Raw genomic sequence first — 17,770 nt, 5'->3', positions numbered from 1 at the left:
TTTTCTTGGGTTTTACATAGAAACACCAGACCATTAGGACAAAATCAAAGGCAAAGGTCCTCCTGGAAGGGGTTCCTAGGATTGGTTCAGACAGTGTCCATATTAAGCAACAATGTCTGAGTACTTCCGGGGAAGTATTCAACACACCTGCAATGGACTGACTCGGTCCTCTCAACAGCCCAGGAAGCATGCACTCTCTCGACAGGAGAGGACAGACAGAGGGAGTCATTTGTTCAAGTGAGCTGCAGATGGCAAGGGGTCTGTGCCTGGTTAACTCTGCATAAATGTCTTCCAGGGCTTGTCCGTCACAGGCATTGAGTCTCAGTGCACACCCAAGCACCCCACTGCCCTGCACAGAGGAAAGCAGGGTTGACTGAAAGGAATGGTGGGGTGCTCAATACCTACCATGGGAGAGGCCAAATTCAGCACTATTGGTGAACAGAAATCTGGGCTAGCTGAATCCTCTCAGAAGGAGCAGTCATTGTGTGTGTGTGTGTGTGTGTGTGTGTGTGTGTGTGTGTGTGTGTGTGTGTGTGTTAAAAAAAAATACACTTTAAAATGTCTCATGCTCCTTCATTGGTAAATGTTTGCCGCTCATGCATGTATCCACCATACTGCCCAGCAGAGGCGACCCAGAGCTTGAAGGATTGTTCAGGGCTGACTGTTCCTTCCATAAAAGGCAACTCTTGTGGATCCAAGTGTTAGGAGCTCAGTAGCTGGCCTTCATCAAGACAGTATGGCAAGAAAACACATATCCCAGGAGTCTGAGTGGATGGGTTATTTAAGGTTGACTATAAAAATTGGATTCAACTTCCTTCAGCACAAAGTAATGTTGGACCGCATCTCCACAAAAACAAATCTCCTCCTTGGTCATGCTGGAGCCAAATGACACGGATCCTTAATAATTATTCCAATGTGTTAGAGTTTTAATTACTACATTCTGTTCAGTAAAATAAAGGGGTGGGGGGACTCAAAGAAATGGTGTTCTGGGGTCATCAGGATGGCTCAGCAGGTGAGGGCACCAGATGCCAAGCCTGACGATCGACTTTGATCTACAGAACCCACATGGTAAAAGTAGAGAACTGACTCCTGGAAACTGTTCTCTAATCTCCATATGTGTGCGTTCTCTCTCTCTCTCTCTCTCTCTCTCTCTCTCTCTCTCTCTCTCTCTCTCACACACACACACACACACACACACACACACACACACACACACACACAAATGCTGTTCAGGCACACCCTGTGTGACACTGTTCAAACTGAGTATTGCGTCCGCCAGCCTGCACTGTACTAGTACCGAACAAACTCCTGTTGGTATCCGAGTTGAGTACACAGATTAGTTAGGGAAAGCTGACATCCTCCTGGTGCTGGCTCTTCCTGTCAGAAAGGTAGCAGGTCTGTCTGTTGGTACTTTCCTGTTTGCATCCAACAGTAGTGCCTCAACGTTTTCTCACCTTTTCTCGTCTAGATTATTCCTAGATGTGTTTCTCTTTAGTAAGTGCTATAGAAATGAGACCATTCAATTTTTCGTTGTTTTGTCTTACTTATTTATTGGTTTTTCAAGACAGGGTCTCTCTGTGTAGCCCTTGGCTGTCCTGTAACTCACTCTGTAGACCAGGCTGGCCTCGAACTCAGAGATCTACCTGCCTCTGCCTCCTGAGTAATGGGATTAAAGATGTGCGCCATCCCACTCGGCTTGGGAAGAGGGAATCTTGATTGAGAAAATGCCTCCATAAGATTGGTCTGTAGGCAAGTCTGTGTGATATTTTCTTAATTGGTAACTGATGTGGGAGGGCCCAGCCCACTGTGGGCGGTGCCACTTTTGGGTAGGTGGTCCTGGGGAGGATAAGAAAGCAGGCTGTACAAGCCATGGAAACAAGCCAGTAAAACAGCACTCCTCCATGGCCTCTGCTTCAGATCCTGCCTCTGGGTCTCTGCCCTGAATTCCTGACCTGGCTTCCCTCAGTGATGGATTTATGAGCTGTAAGCTGAAATAAACCTTTTCCTCCCCAAGTTGCTTTTGTTCATGATGTTTTATCAAAGCAACAAAATCCTAACTGGGACAAATAACAACATCAACAACAATAAACCAAAACTAACCAACAAAAAGCATACACTTTGGGGCTACAGAGATGGCCTGATGTTGAGAACACTTGCTACTCCTGCAGAAAACCTAGGTTTAATTCCAAGCACCTACATCAGGCAGCTCACACTGTCTGTTACTCTTACTCTAGAGGATCGGATACCTTCTGTTGGCCTCCATGGACACTGCATGCACATGGGGCACACACAGACAAGCAAACACTCAAGCATATACATAAATAAAAATAATTTAAAAAAGGTAAGCACACACATAACATCATACCTTGTTCATGTTTGTTCCACCAGTGCGGTCCCTTGCATTTGGCATATTCTCATTCAATGGGAATTTAAAACAGATAATCAGATAGCCAGTGAGTGAAGAATTGCAAGCGGAGAGGCTGGGCGGAAGCTACGGCAGCAGGATGATGGTGAGAAGGGATGACAGCGGTGTACTGTGCAGAGTGAGTCGGCAGGATATGCTGATGAGCCAGCATCCCAGCTCTCATCCATGGACTTAGCCTGGTGCTTTGTTCAATTAATCGGGGCTGCACTTTCAAAGTTCACATTTGGAAAACATTAAGTATTTGCTATGTAGCAGTCATTTTAAGATAAAATAGCAAACAAAACAAACTTGGTTCAGAACTTCCTGGAGCTTGTGTAATAACTGCACAGAGATAAGCACAGAACTGGGATTTGATCGAGGCTTGAAGGTCAGGAGATGCCTCCCAGAGGAAAATTATCACACGACCTGAAGAATAATGAAAGGTTTCCCCAGGAGAGACATGAAGAAGATGAGTGAATGGTTTGTAAAAGGCTCTGTGATAGAAGGAACGATTTGCCTAGTGCTGGAGAGCTTGGCTCCAGGGAGCTGATGCAGGAAAGGTAAACAGGAAGCAGGTTGTTCAGACATACAAACTGTAATAAGAATTTAGAACTTTACCCTGGGAGCAGTCAGAAGCCACTAAACTTTTTTCCAATGTAGTAAAATGTATAAAGTGTACCAACGTACAAGTTAGAGACTGAACGGCTGCTAATAATAGCTTAGTGGTTAAAACATTCGCCCTGCTGTATACACTTAGCTGCTGCTGAGCCGTTTCTCCAGCCCCTCACAAAATACATTTTTTTTTGGTTTTTTGAGACAGAGTTTCTCTGTGTAGCTTTTGGAGCCTATCCTGGAACTCCCTCTGTAGACCAGGCTATCCTCGAACTCACAGGGATCCGCATGCTTCTGCTTCCCGAGTGCTGAGATTAAAGGCTAAGGGCCACCACCGTCCGGCCAAAAAGTTTTAATGTAAAAAAATTATAAAGACTATTATAAGGTTATACTCATGTAAGTATTCTAAAAGATATGATTTCACGCCCCTGACACTCGTAATTCCTTCCCCCACCCCCAAGGCAGTTTTTCTGTGTAATAGCTCTGGCTGTCCTGGAACTCACTTCGTAGACCAGGCAGGCCTCAAACTCACAGAGATCTGCCTGCCTCTGCTTAGGGATTAAAGGCGTGTGCCACCACCACCTGGCTCAATAATTCTTTTAAGATTAAAAACCATGATTATTTTTAATTATGTGTAGGTGCATGTGTCTGCATGTGGGTATGTGCCTGCAAGTGCAGGTGCCCACTTAGGCCAGAGGCCTTAGATTGATTCCCTGAGCTGGAGCTGCAGGCGGTTGTGAGCTGCCTGACGTGGGTGCTGGGGACCAAACCTGGGTCCTCTGGATGAGCAGCCAGTGCTCTGAACTTCTGAACCGTCTCTCCAGCCCCATCACTCAGTAATTCTCATTGCTGGAACCCCAGTTTATATTCTAGGAGACACGTAATATCTGGGATTTAGGGTATTCCACAGAGAGATCCACTTTTTCTTCTCATCTGGCACTGAGGATGGAATCCAGGTTGCATGCTTAAACAAACATTCTACCACTGAGTTACAACCCTAACTTAGTGATTTTTTTAAAGTTTTAATATTATCATTAAACTGTCCAGACTAGTTTCAAATTTGTGATCCTCCTGCCTCAGTCTCCTGAGTAGCTGGAATTCAAGGTGTGCCATCACTTCAAGCTTTTAAAATTCATTTCATTTATTTATTTATTTTATTTTATTTTATTTTTATTTTTATTTTTTTTGGTTTTTCGAGACAGGGTTTCTCTGTGTAGCTTTGCGCCTTTCCTGGAACTCACTTGGTAGTCCAGGCTGGCCTCGAACTCACAGAGATCTGCCTGGCTCTGCCTCCCGAGTGCTGGGATTAAAGGCGTGCGCCACCACCGCCCGGCAATTTATTTTTTATTTATTATAATTTTTACACACGGTGTAAACTAGACAACCCTGTGGAGTTGGTTCTCTCCTACTTTTTTATGTGGGTTCCAGGGATGGGGCTCAGGATGGCAGGCACCAGGCTTATATGGCAAATGCCTTGACCTATGGAGCTCCTATTGGCCTTTATTTTTAGTTTTCACTACTTCAAAAAATGTATTTATTAAGGAACAAGGGAGATGGCTTAGTGGGTAAAGGCACTTGCTACCAGACTGACAATGTGAGTTTGGTCCTTAGAACCCACACTGTGTACAGAGTATCAACTTCCATAGGTTACCCTCTTACCTCACACGCACACATACACACACACACACACACACACACACACACACACACACACCAAACAGATTTTTTTTTAAAGGAAAAAATATGTACTGTGTTTCTGTGTGTGAACAGAACCTTGTACATGCAAGAAAGCAATCTGTAGCTGGGTGGTGGTGGCGCACACCTTCAATCTCAGCGCTCGGGAGGCAGAGGCTGGCAGATCTCTGTGAGTTCAAAGCCAGCCTGGTCTACAGAGTTAAGTACCAAGACAGCAGGACTGTTACACAGAGAAACTCTGTCTCAAAAACCAAAAAAAAAAAGACTCCTATCTCATCAATTTGTCTACATATCAAGTACAGATAAATAAAATCATACATTAGTTATTTTATTCATTTTTTTAATTTTTAGACAGGACCTGGGATTCAAACTTGTAGCCACCCTTTTGCTTCTGCCTTCTGCCTTCTGAATGCTGGGTGTGTGTGTGTGTGTGTGTGTGTGTGTGTGATGCTGGGATTACACATAGGCCTCAAACATCCTGGGCAAACTTTCTATCACTGAACTACACTGCAGTTCTACATATTTTACTTTATGAACCTTTATAATTTTTATTTTATTTATTTATTGGGGGTGTTTGTTGTGTGACAAGACTTTTCCTGGGGAGACACCTCACAGGTCTACTCACCCCAGACATGAGCCCACAGACAAAAGTACAGATATCGCCAAAGTCCAACTGGATGAACCAATGAGTTGTATTGGGGTCACTTACAGGAGCAGCAATGACTCATAGGGCCTCCTCTGCAAAGCCTGCCCTGGCATGGTGACAGCTCCCAAAGCTGGGAACCCGGAGCCCACTGCACAGCCTGCAGGCCGCTCAACAGGCTGGAGAGTGTCCTCTCCAGATGGCTCAGTCGGTCTAAGCTCTTCTTTGCAGCTTGACTTGTCCAAGGACTTTCAGCAGCCTCTGTTTACTCTGGGAGGGAAGGGCCTCTGGTCAGTTTCACGGTCATCCAGAAGCTATTTTGAATTGTTTACCTTCTGGTTTAGGGAGCTTCTCTGCAGGATGGAATGTTTCAGTCTCCGAGAAAAGAGCTACCCAAGTGTGCCGAGTGCACGTCAGAGTGTACACGTGGAGATCGCTGACAACTTGTGGGAGTCAGCACTGTCTTTCTTCCATCTGGGTCCCAGGGTCAAAACTTAGGTCACCAGGCTTGGCAGAAAGCACCGTTACCTGATGAGCCAATCACTGACTCAACCTTTATTATGATTATTATTTAGCTCTAAAGTGCTTCAAAATATGAAAGGATTTTTAAGGTTTATTTTCTATGTATGAATACTTGACTTGCATGTATGTCTGTGCATAGTGTACATGTCTAGCGCCCTCAGAAGTCAGAAGAGGGCATTGGATCCCCTGGACCTGGAGTTACAGGTGTCTGTGAGCCACCATGTGGGTGCTGGGAATCAAATCTGGACCATAAACAAGAGCAGCAAGTGCTTGTAACTGTTGAGTCATTTCTCCAGCCCCTATTATTGCTATTATTAAATTTTTATGTTTTTTTTTTTTTTTTTTGGTTTTTCGAGACAGGGTTTCTCTGTGTAGCTTTGCGCCTTTCCTGGAACTCACTTGGTAGTCCAGGCTGGCCTCGAACTCACAGAGATCCGCCTGGCTCTGCCTCCCGAGTGCTGGGATTAAAGGCGTGCGCCACCACCGCCCGGCCTAAATTTTTATGTATTTTTTGAGACAGTGGTATTTTTATTTTGGGGGGTGCTGAGGACAGAACCCAGGGACATGCATACACTAGGCAACACTCTCCACCTCTCTTGTTAACCCCGCCTCCTTTTTTTAAAGCTAAGACCTTGCTGTGAAGCTCAAACTGACCTCAGACTCTTGATACTGTAGCCTCCATCTCCTGAGTGCTGGCATAAAAGGTGTGTCCCACCAAGCCCAGCTTCTACATCTTCGTGAGTTTAACTTTTGGACCTGGGCCAGGAAGCCGAGGAGACTAGGGGAAGATTTTTTTCTTCCTTTATAAGAGGAAGTTGGAAAAGAAAAATGTACAGTGTAGTTCATTCATAAAGTTTAAAAAGCCTAAACTATACTATTTAGAGGTTCATATGTAAGCAGTAGACAGATTATAACAACACCCCAGAGAATAGAATCATTCAGGCCTCATGGCTTCAGGAAGGAGGAAGCTAGTTATGATCCCAAAGGGGTGTGTAGATGACTTCTGAACTTCAAATAATGCTCCTTTCTTGTTCTTAGTGGCAATTACGTAGTCATATCACTTTACTATTATTCAGTAAACTGAACAATAATCACCATCAGATCCTCTGAAGCTAGAGGTACCAAACCCATGCAGGTGCTAAGAACTGAACTCCAGTCCTCTGGAAAAGTTACAAATGCTCTGAACCCTGAGCCATCTTTCCAGTCCTTCCCCTCATTTTTTTTAAGGACAGAATCTTTCTGTGACATCCAGGTTGGCCTTGGACTCATGAGGACTTCTGCCTCAGCATCTAGACACTGGGATTAAAGGTATGTGCCACCACATTCAGCTGAGCAGTAACAGGACTCTTGGGAGCAGCCAATAAAACAGTCTAACTGAGGTTGGTGGCAACCACTCGGGAGGTTGAAACAAGTGTAGCTGAAGTTTTCCTTAGGTCCTGCCCACCCCCTCAGACCCCGCAGTCACTTATAAAATAATCACTCAGAAGCTTATATCAATTAAAACTGCTCGACCATTAGCTCAGGCCTACCACTGACTAGCTCTTACATTTAAACTCAGCCCATTTCTGTTCATCTATATGTCGCCACGTGTTCTGTGGCTTTACCTGTGTGCCACTACATGCTGCTCCCTAGACAGCAGGCTGGAGTCTCCTGACTCAGCCTTTCTGTTCCCAGAATTCTCCTTGTCTGCTTATTCCGCCTATACTTCCTGCCTGGCTACTGGCCAATCAGTGTTTTATTTATCAACCAATCAGAGCAACACATTCATAGCATACAGAACGACATTCCCCCATCAAACAAGGGGATTACAAATTAAAGGCCAGCCTGGTGGATTTAGTAAGACATTCTCAAAATAAATAAAAACTAAACAAAAGGCTGGGACATAGCTCATTGGCAGAGTACTTGTCTAGCATGTACAAGGCCCTAGGTTTCATCACTATAATAATTTAAAAAAAAAACTCCATCAGGTTTTTGGTGCACAGTAGGCATTCAAAAATATAAATCATCTATTTCTGTTTGACTTAGATACATTTTTTTGTTGTTACTAGTTTCATTTTTAGGTTTTTTTATTAAGGAATTTTTTATTTATTTTACATACCAGATTCCCCTCTCCTCCTTCCTCCCATCCACCCCCATTCCCTCCTTCAACAAGGCAAGGTCTCCCATGGGGAGTCCACAGAGTCTGGTACATTCAGTAGAGGCAGGTCCAAGCCCCTCCTCCTGCATCAAGGCTGTGCAAGGTGTCCCACCATAGGCAGTAGGCTCCAAAAAGTCAGCTCATGCACCAGGGATGGATCTTGATCCTACTGTGAGGGGGCCCCTTAAGCAGATCAAGCTACACAACTGTCTTGCTTATGCAGAGGGCCTAGTCCAGTCCCATGGAGGCTCCACAGTTGTTGGTCTAAAATTCATGAGTTCCCACTACTTTGGTTTGGTTGTCTCTGTAGGTTTCCCCATCATGATCTTGTTGCCCCTTGCTCATGGAATCCCTCTTCTCTCTCTTCGACTGGACTCCTGGAGCTCAGCCTGGTGCTTGGCTGTGGATCTCTGCATTTGCTTCCATCAGTTAGTGGATGAAGGCTCTATGATGACAATTAGGGTACTCACTGATCTGATTACTGGGGTAAGCCAGTTCAGGTACCCTCTCCACTATCTGCCAGCAGTTACTTATTTCTCTCTTCTATTATCAAGCTTCTTAGTTGATATCAGAGTAAATACCAAGCAGTTTGTTTGACAAATTGCTTTTAAAAGTACCCAAGTCAGGCATAGTGGGCATAAATAGTTTTTCTTTTTCCAAGACAGGGTTTCAACGCATCCCTGGCTGGCCTAGAACATACTATTCAGATCAGTCTGGCCTCATACTCACAGAGATCTGCCTTCTTCTGCCTTCTAAGTACTGGGATGAAAAGCATACACCACCATGCCTGACTTAGGTACTTTTAAAAGCAATCTAGCAAACAAACTGCTTGGTATTTACTCTGAGTAAATAGTAAGAAGCTTGATAATGGAAGAGGAAAGAAGTAAATAACGGCTGGCAGAGGCTATGGCCTGGAAGCAATGTGATGTTTTCTTGTTTGGGTTTTGTTGTTTATTGTTGAGTTTGACAGTATAGAGACTGAGCCAGGGCTTCGTGCAATGCTAGGCAAGTGTATATCTCCAGGCCTAGTTTTTCTTTTCTTAACTGAAAGACTGTGCCAGGCATGGTGGCCAGTCTGGTATACAGAGTGAGTTCCAGGACAGCCAGGACTACACTGAGGAACCCTGTCTTGAAAAACCAAAGATGGGGTTGCGGGGGAGAAAGAATGTGTTGTTGGTTTGGTTTGGTTTTGTTTTTTGATAGAAGCTTTAGGCTCCTGGAAAATATGCACAGAAAGTACAGTGATCTCTCTCTCTGCTCCATCTTCACACAGCTTCCCATTTATTAACACAGTTCACTGATGCAAAACATGTGTTCTAGCTGACACATGACACCACCTAACAGAGCTTACATTAAGGCTCTTAAGTTGTGCAGCTCTGTGGATCCTGAAACATGTAGAATGTCATGAACCATCAGTGTAATATCACAGGAGTAATTTCACTGCCCTAAAAATTCCTTCTAGCTATCTATTTACCTTCGATTTCTCCAGGCTCTTGGAAGTACCTATTTTTTTTTTAAGATTTTTTAAAATTTCTATTTATGTGTATATATATGTCAGTATACACATATGCATGCAGGTACTCTTAAAGGGCCAAAAGAGGCCTTGGATCCCCTGGCACAGGAGTTAACAGGCAGTTGTAAGCCAGCCATGGTAGATGCTGGGAACCAAACTAAAGTATCTGCAAGAGCAGTTGGGAGCACCTAGTATTTGTGATGTCTGTGTAGTTTTGCTCTTTCCAGAGTGTCACAAAGTTGGAATCATATAGTATATATGATATATATATAGCCTTTCCTACAGGTGATGGTGACTGGCAAGAGGCTTCGTCAGTTTGCCTTCCAACAAGCCGTCAGGGTCAGGGAGAGTTCCATTAGCTCCACCCCCGTTAGCTCTTGGTGGTGTCAGAACTCTGGACTTCGGCTTTTCGGATGTATGTGCTGTGGTGTCTCACTGTTTTCATTTGTATTTCCCTCGCGGTCTATGGTATGAAGAGCCTTTTCCTCTCAAATATAACGGTAAGGTCTTTGATCCACTTTTCAGCCAGGCTATTTGTTTTCTTGTTGTTGTACTAAGAGTGCTCTGTCTATTTTATCTCACAGCCTTTAGCAAGACATGACGTGCAGAGAGTCTCTCATCTGTGGTTCACCGTTTCATTTTTTTTGAAACTGTTAATGAAACCTGGCTTGCTAATTATTCCTTTGACTCTATGTGCCTTCCGTGTCCGATCTAAAAAGTCATCTAGATTTTCTCTGTTGTCCTTCAGTTCTACATTTTGCACTGGAATTAGTTTTTGTGCCACTGGAAGGCTTTTCTTGAAAATCAGTCTTGGTGAGTGAGTGCGCAGCTGCTCCAGCAGCTGAAAGACTCTCTTTTCCCCACCATGCTGCTGCTGCTCCTTTGAGAGCGTGTTGAGCTGAGGCCACTCCCGAGCCCTCTTTCTGTACCACTGGCTGGCTGCTGTTACCTCTCTCACCGCCAGGGTGCTAGCAGTTTGCTGACTGTAACAACTTGGGTCTTCTTGGTCCTCCAACCCACTCTTCGGTGTTGAATTGGCTCTTGTACTCAGTACCTTTCTCATTGCTATGATAAAGACTTCGTGCAGACTTACAGTTGAGGGACATACAGCCCATCACAGCAGGGAAGGCATGGTGACAAGAAGGTGACAGAGCTGAGCACAGTGTCTCCAGTCAGGAAGCAGAGTGATGACCGCCATGTCTTGGCACACTCGCTCCTTTTTATGCAGTCCAGGACTCCAGAATATTCCCATGTAACATGGGTCTTCCCACTTCAGTTACCTGAGTCTAGATAGAAACCTGAGACAAGAGAGGTGCCCTGAGAGAAAGGGCCCAACCTTCTGAAAGCTACACTTTGTGAAGATGCAAATTTATTTAAAAATAGAAAATCCGAACTAATAATTGAAGGGGCTCCCTGCTAAAGAACAATTCCTTTCAGGAACGTGGTTTACCAAAGAAAAGATCACAACAGCCTTAGATCAAGGTGAGCAGGCTCCATCAGGACCTGGCAGAACTTGGGAGTGTCAGCCACATGGTACTGATTTTGCTGGCATGAGGGATGCATGCTTGAGGGAGCCATGAAGTCATAGACCACAATTCCAGAGAGGTACTGAGGCCAGGCAATAGGGCAGACTGGGCTGGAATCCCTGCAAAGAGGCCCTGAGAGGCTACTGCATGAGTTTATGAAGGTGAAACTTCTGGAAACTCCAGGATATTGGTGATTCCAAGACCATAGGATATCTATCCAAGAAAGCAAGAAATGAAGCTGTCCCAAGAAAGAGGCTATGTAAGCTGTGGTTAGCAGAGCTGGATGGGTAGGGCTATCCCAAGCCTTGTGTAGTCTAGGTAATTCCATCAGGAATCCCAGAAGTGAGACATGGAGCTACAGGAATCAGTGTCTGCCTGCTTGGTTTCAGTCTTGCTTTAGTCTGAAGCCTGGCTCCCTTGGACCACAGTTGTATCAGCTTCTGTGTAGTGATTCTAGATCACTGGTTCCCAACCTTCCTAATGCTGCAACCCTTTAATATAATTCCTCACGTTGTGGTGACCCCCAAACCATAAGTTATTTTGATGCTTCTTCATAACTGTATTTTTGCTACTGTTATGAATCATAACGTAAATATCTGATATGCAGGATAACTGATATGAAACCCCCAAAGGGGTCATGACCCACAAGTTGAAAACCGCTGCTCTAGAGAAATACTTGCCCAGGAGCTGCTTTCAAACAGGGAACCCCTTGAGCAGCATTTTAAGTTCAACCTCTCTCTTTTCAATTGAATTTGCATTTTCACACAATGAGGGGTGGGAGAAGGGGCTTCCTCTAATGGACTATTTTCCAGTGTCCTGGTACAGTGCCAGCTTTCTCTTTAATGGCAGCGCTCTCTTTAACAATTACAACTGCTTTCAAGCCTGGCTTGTCTGTAATGTTAAACTCACTCTTTTCCATGCCAGACTGCACATTTTTCATCTTTCTCATCCACTTATTCTCTCTCCCTCACTGTAGACCTGAATAAGAATAGTAAGCAAAAGCCATGTCACAGCCCTCAAATACTATCTTGTCTTGAAAGTTCCTCTTCCAAACAAATGATCCAGTTAATTGTCTGCATTCAGCCTCACTCAGGTCTCCAGGCCCAGGCATAATGGAGCTAGATTCTTCGGCAGAAGGTCACATGCACAGCCACTAGTGCACTTTAGACTAGAATCTTGGTTCCCCTCAGAAATCTCAGGAGCTGGACCTCTGCTGTCTACCTTTGTGTCCACATTCTGGCCTTCCAGACTCCCACCAGAATGGCCCCTTAACCTCTGCTTACTGCATTCTAGGGCTTTTTAAAGTTCCAAACTCTTCCACATTCCCCTTGCAGGCCAGTTCCAAATGTTTCCAGGTCAGGTTTATTACAGCAATGACCCCACTTCTTGGTACCAATTTTCCATGTGAGTTATTTACTTGTTACTACAATAAAGATACCTGGCGAAAGTAACATAACAGGCATCTTACAAAGCATGAGAAGTCGAAAGTAATTAGAACAAAAATGGAACGATCATAAGGAAGAGAGCCAGAACTGAGAGTGTGCTGTGGCTGATTTATGATTCTGGAATGTGGTGAAGTGAGTGTGCCCATATTGAGTGGAGAAGACGGTAGATGGGGGAGAAGAAAACAAGAAAGGGCCAATGCAGAGAACAGTCCTGAAGGAAACCGGGTACGAAAGCAACCCAGAAATAAGAGGTCACGTACAACAGCAGGAAGCACCGCCTCCTTTGGGCCCTATAGCCCAAGGTCATGGGCGGAGCAAATACCACTACACAGAAATGCCCACTGCTGTGGAATCCAATAAGAAAAAGAACTAAGTTGTAGGAGGCATGAGGTTCACATGCTCACAGATAAGCACTAGAGAAAGCAGAATTGTTAAAACACACAGGCTTTACTCTTCAGTGGAAGAAACTGACGCCTGTTCTCCTGGAAGCCTGGAGTGGATGCTATTTAATAACTGGTGATCTTTGGCTATGCTGGGGAGCCAGGCTTCGTCCAAATCCCCCAGACTTCTGAGAATTGTTTCTCAGTCAATATAACCCATCCTTCTGCTTATTACAAACCCTTCCTCCCACTGGAGAGATGGCTCAGTGGTTAAGAGCACTGGCTGCCTTTCCAGAGGTCCTGAGTTCAATTCCCAGCAACCACATGGTGGCTCACAACCATCTATAGCAGGATCTGATGCCCTCTTATGGCATAAAGTAGTACATGCAGATAGAACACTCATAAAATAAATAAATCTTTAGCACAAACTCTTTATCCCTAAGCTCTTACCCTGAGTATTGTTTTTTAGTCAATGGAACCCATTCTTGTGGAAAAGGTCACAGGTGCTTAGCAAAAGACATGTACTTTGCAAGAGAATTTCAGTATAATCAGATTCTTTAAGCTTTGTTGTGATAATTGTCACGAGGAAGCTTCCCCCAAAGTTTTGCTGTGTTTAAATATGTAAAAAATAAATCACTCAGAAGTTTGAACCAGCCTAGCTAACTAAAGTGGTGCTGAACGGAGTTTCATTCCTGCCTCTCTGCAGATCATTTCACTGTCAGCCATGACATTTGCAAGGACCTCCACAAGTCCTTACAACCATACGAGGCCTTGCAGAACCAGGATCCTTCTGACTTGGAGATTCGTCGACCAGGCTCTTCTGGAGCCAGCAACAACTGGCTTGCAGAAGCTCTAGAGGGGTCCTTGGGGAGACATTCAAGGTTCTGGTGACCTTGGTAGACAAAACACAAATTGACTTGCTGTTGGAATTCCTGTCCACTCCCCCAGCTACATGACTGCACATGCGCTGTCCAGTAGCCAAGCAAGAGGTTTAGTTATCCCGGGGCCTTAAGTCCTACGTGATCCATGCCCTGCGTGGTCACATAATCTATGCACATGCCTGGCGTAGCTACTTAAGCCCATATGCACATGTGCAGGGGAATCCATAAAAAGCGGGTCACAGACTCCTCCTCCCTCTTCTTCTCCCTCTCTCTCCTTGCATGACTATCTGCATAGGCCTAAGCACACTTCCCTCTGTTCCTTCTCTTAATAAACTCTTATAGTGGGTTTTGTTGTGCCTCAAGGGTTTTCTTGCACGGTGAACAGCGCCGCTTAATGAATAACACAGAGCCACTGCATAATAATAACTAACACTTGCATCTGACAATCTCCAGACTCTTCTTTTAAAAGGCAAAATGTAACATCATTTTTGGAAGGTAACTTCTCATTATTCACTAGTCAGAAACCTGCCCATATACTTTGGTCCAGTAGATGGACTCATCTGTCTACAGAATTAACCAGAGATGCACGTGTTCACTCTACTGCTGCGACAAACAGCATGACCAAAAACAATAGGAGGAAATGATTTATTTGGCTTATACTTCCGGGTCACAGGCCATTGCTGAGGGAAGTTGGGCAAGAACTTGAAGCAGAGACTGGGAAGAAAGGAAGCTCCTCACTGGGCTTGCTCACACTTTGCTTAGCTAGATTTCCTTACACAGTCCAGGACCACCTGTCCAGGAAACAGTGCTGCCCACAGTGGGCAATGTTTGTGCTCTCACAAAGAAAGCTTGCCTGGAGATCAGAGTGCAGAGCTAGCCACTAGAGGCCAGGCAGTGGTGGCACACACCTTTCATCCCAGCATTTGGGAGGAGAAAATATGGCTGGGCAGAGAGAGGAAGTGATAAGGCAGGTGGAGACAGGAGCTTGGCCCTTTCAGGCTGAGGATTTGGTAGAGTTAAGAAGTCTCTCTAGAGGCTGGTTGCTCTGCTTTATGGATCTTTCAGCATTTACCCCCAGATCTGGCTCTGGGTTTTTATTATTAAGACCGATTAGGATTTGTGCTACAGGGTGGGGCCCTTCTACATCGGTCATCCATCAAGATAATCCCCCACCCATCTGATCCAGCAATCCCTAAATTGGGATTCCCTTCTCAGGTAACTCAAGGCTGTGTTAAGTTGACAGTTAAAGCTAGCTAGGACACCTGGAAAAATGAGTGCCTACTGACCCAGAACATAGGTCAGATGGGAGAATGCTTGCCTGCCATGCAAGACAGACTGGGTTTGATGCCAGCACCACATAAACTGAGCATAGTTACACAGCTTTATATTATTAGTAATTGGGAGGTTGATGCAAGAGGATCGAAAGTTTTAGACTACCCCAGGTCGTACAACAAGTTCAAGGCCAGCCTGGATACATGGGACCCTGACTCACAAAATATAATCAATCAATCAATCAATCAATCCTGCAGTCATAGCTTCCTCATCATGACAGACACACACCCAAACTAAATAAATAACAAGTGTGGCGTGGTGGCACACCTGTAGTCCCAGCTACTCAGTAGACCAGAGGAGGAGCACAGACTGAGCCCAGAAGTTCCTGAGTTAATGGAATCACACACACTAAGACAGTAAATTATAGACTAAGATAATCCAATCTCAAGAAAGTTGTTTTTAAAATCATGTTTGAAACATGGGAAACTGCTGAAATTGCCCACATAGACACCATAGACCAAAGTCAAGTTGAGCCAGCAGATTACAGGAAGTGCATAGTAGATTCAGCCTTCAGGGTACCCAGGAAAGGAAGATCCACACAGACTACAGCTGTCTTCACCCATAGTGTTCTACAGGAACTACTGAGATGAGAAGTCTGAAGCTGGTGGCAAGCACAATAAACCATGAGCCAGGGGCTTCTCTTCAACAGAGCCTCCCTTTCCCCCGGCACCCCGGAGACAGAATTCTAACAAAGCCAGCAGGCTGTCTCTCTCACTCCACACTATTGCTCATTTGCAGCTGTAATTGGTAGCTGAGGTTGCATTCTGTATGCTGAAACTGACATACATGAAGGGATATATTTATTCATTGTGATATGGATATAAATCAACCAGTTTTCAAATGCATAGAGACCAAATCAGATACCCAACAATAAAACTGCAGCAAGAGGGCTGGAGAGATGGCTCGGTGGTTAAGAACACTGACTGCTCTTCCAGAGGACCCAGATTCAATTCCCAGCACCCACATGGCAGCTTACAACTGTCTATAACTTCAGTTCTAGGGGACCTGACACCCTAACACAGACATACATGCAGGCAAAACACAAATGCACATAAAAAATAAAAATAAAAATTTAAATTGCAGCAAAAGATACTGTTAAAAATGTTTATTATTTGATCCTAGTTACAAAAAAAATCATAAATGTAGCTGGGCAGTGGTAGTGCACACCTTTAATTCCAGCATTTAACTCCAGCACTCAGGAGACAGAGGCAGGCAGATCTCTGTGAGTTCAAGGCCAGCCTGCTCTACAGATCAAATTCCAGGACAGCCAGGGCTACACAGAGAAGCCCTGTCTCTGAACACCAAATTTTTAAAAAGTAACAAATGTATACACACAGGGATGAAAGACAACAGCTGAAATGACACTCTGGCTTTAAAAGTTGTTGGTTTTCCAATTTATTTCTGCCTTTCCCACACTTTCTACTCCGAATGTGTTAATTTTATAATCAGAAACACCAATGTTTCTTAAAAACAGCATTGGGCTGGGCGGTGGTGGCGCTTGCCTTTAGACCCAGCACCTGGGAGGCAGAGCCAGGTGGATCTCTGTGAGTTTGAAGCCAGCCTGGTCTACAGGGTGAGTTCCAGGACAGGCTCCAAAGCTACACAGAGAAACCCTGTCTCGGGAGGAAAAAAAAAAAAAAAGGAAAAAAACAAAACAAAACAAAAACCACAACATTGGGGGCTAGGGTTGTAGCTGGATCTGGGAGAGTTCTTGCCAAGCATCCCCAAAGATGTGGGTATGTCGCCTCTCACCACCACCCCGACCCCCGTTCCCCCCGACACACACACACCACCCCTCGTCACTCTAATGCTGGGTTTGAGATGCATGCCTGCAATCCTGGCACTCAGAGGGTAGAGACCAGAGGATCAGAAGTTCAAATCCATTCTTGGTTACAGGGGCAGTCAAGACCAAGGTGGGATACATAAGACCATGCCAAAAAAAAAAAAAAAAAAAAAAAAAAAAAAAAAAAAAAAGGCACAGCATGGCACAGCCTACAATTCAGTTACGTGCAGTTAGATATCCTGAGGAAATAAAGGTGTGTCGACTAAATTGTGTCTCCCCAAAACTGCAGATTGATGGGAGGTCTGATCCCCACGGCGCACTGTGCCTATCTACAGCCAGCTCTGAGGCATGCTGAGACAGCGCTTCAATTTGTGCCAGCCTGGGCTACAAAGACTCCGAGGCCCCCCGAGCTGCATAGCCAAAGGCTTTCAACACCCTCTCCCTCCGAAAATACTGTCGGAATAGGTGACTGTTCGCACAGACTTCCAGAAGGGCGCTGGGTCCTAGCGCAGGACTCGACAGGTGCCAGAAACTCACGTCCCCCTGAAGAAGCGCGATCTGGCGGCCTCCCTGGCGTGGCTGGAGAGCTCTTCTGCCCCAGGTGAGGTAGGGCGGTGCGGGGAGAGGGGAGCGGAGGCCCGGGAGGACCGAGGGATGCTGAGCGGGCACGGCTCTACCCGACGTGTCCGCAGACACCCCCAACCTCCAGATGCTGGTCCGCTCCAGCCACTCCAGAGCCTTCCCGCCAAAGCCCCGTCCAATCAGAAAGGGCTAGCCCTGCAAATTGAGCCCACATCCAATCATAGGTGGGACGTGGGGCCTAGTCCCGCCCCCTGAGGCGCTCGGGGCCAATGAGCCCCCACGCACCCGCATCCGCATCCGGCCTGGACCGTTGAG

Source organism: Peromyscus californicus, unplaced genomic scaffold (assembly GCF_007827085.1).
Source record: "Peromyscus californicus insignis strain IS unplaced genomic scaffold, ASM782708v3 Scaffold_6__1_contigs__length_162567912, whole genome shotgun sequence".
NCBI lineage: Eukaryota > Metazoa > Chordata > Mammalia > Rodentia > Cricetidae > Peromyscus > Peromyscus californicus.
Note: the sequence above shows the minus strand (reverse complement) of the source record.